The sequence below is a fragment of the Engraulis encrasicolus genome, chromosome 11 (genome assembly GCF_034702125.1).
Source record: "Engraulis encrasicolus isolate BLACKSEA-1 chromosome 11, IST_EnEncr_1.0, whole genome shotgun sequence".
Classification (NCBI taxonomy): Eukaryota; Metazoa; Chordata; class Actinopteri; order Clupeiformes; family Engraulidae; genus Engraulis; species Engraulis encrasicolus.
Window position 1 is genome coordinate 28562220 of NC_085867.1, and position 710 is coordinate 28562929.

Below are 710 nucleotides of genomic sequence, written 5' to 3' on the forward strand. Positions count from 1 at the left end.
GCCGTTGCACAAGAGCGCTGCTGAGTGTGTGTTTGTGTGTGTCTCTGTACGTGTGTGTCTTCTGCGTGCGTGTGTGTGTGTGTGTATGTGGTGTGTGAGAGAGACAGGATAGAGCGAGGGATGAGGCTGCACGCTGCCTGCGGAAGGGTAAGAGCGCTTGGTGGGCGGATAGGTAGCGAGATGATGGAGGGATGGCGAGAGAAGATGGAGGAGAGGAGAGGAGAGGAGAGGAAAGCAGAGAGTGCGTCACAGCCTGGTTAGCGGTGGCGAGCGCTGCTGTTGCATGGAGCTGGGTACCTCTCCGCCTGTCACACGCTTTCTCTCTCTCTTCTCTCCAGGTCTCCCTTTGTTGTTGCAATATTTCCTGTCTTTCTTTTCGTTTCCACTTCTTCGCCTTTTGTTGTGTTGCCGTGCCGACCTCTCCCTCGTTCTTGTTGTCACGCGGGGTCCTTCTTCTCCTTGTCGTGGCCGTGAGTGTCTCTCTCCATCTCGCTGCTGGGCAGGCCGGGTGCTCTCTCTCGTTCTCTCTCTCTCTCTCTATCTGTCTCCGTCTGTCAGACGGGGTTGTTGTGTAATAGAGGTGCACTCCTGTGGCGCGCTCCGCTCCGCTCCACTCTGCTCCGCTCAAGCTTCTTCTTTCTTCTCCCTCTCGCCTTTTTTCCTTTTTTATCTCTCCACTTCCTCTCTTGTCGTCCTCCCTTCTGGTTTCT

The 710-nt window shown here is 55.4% G+C and overlaps 1 protein-coding gene across 1 annotated transcript in view; it reads right to left on the bottom strand.

Annotated features, from left to right (window-relative positions):
- Positions 1 to 501, bottom strand: part of rnf208 (ring finger protein 208) — a 21805-nt gene extending 21304 nt beyond the window's left edge. The window contains exon 1 of the mRNA XM_063211289.1: positions 1 to 501. This exon is cut by the window's left edge and continues 312 nt beyond it. The gene's annotated coding sequence lies outside the window, so the exon portion shown is untranslated.
- Between the last annotated feature and the right edge of the window lie 209 nt (positions 502 to 710).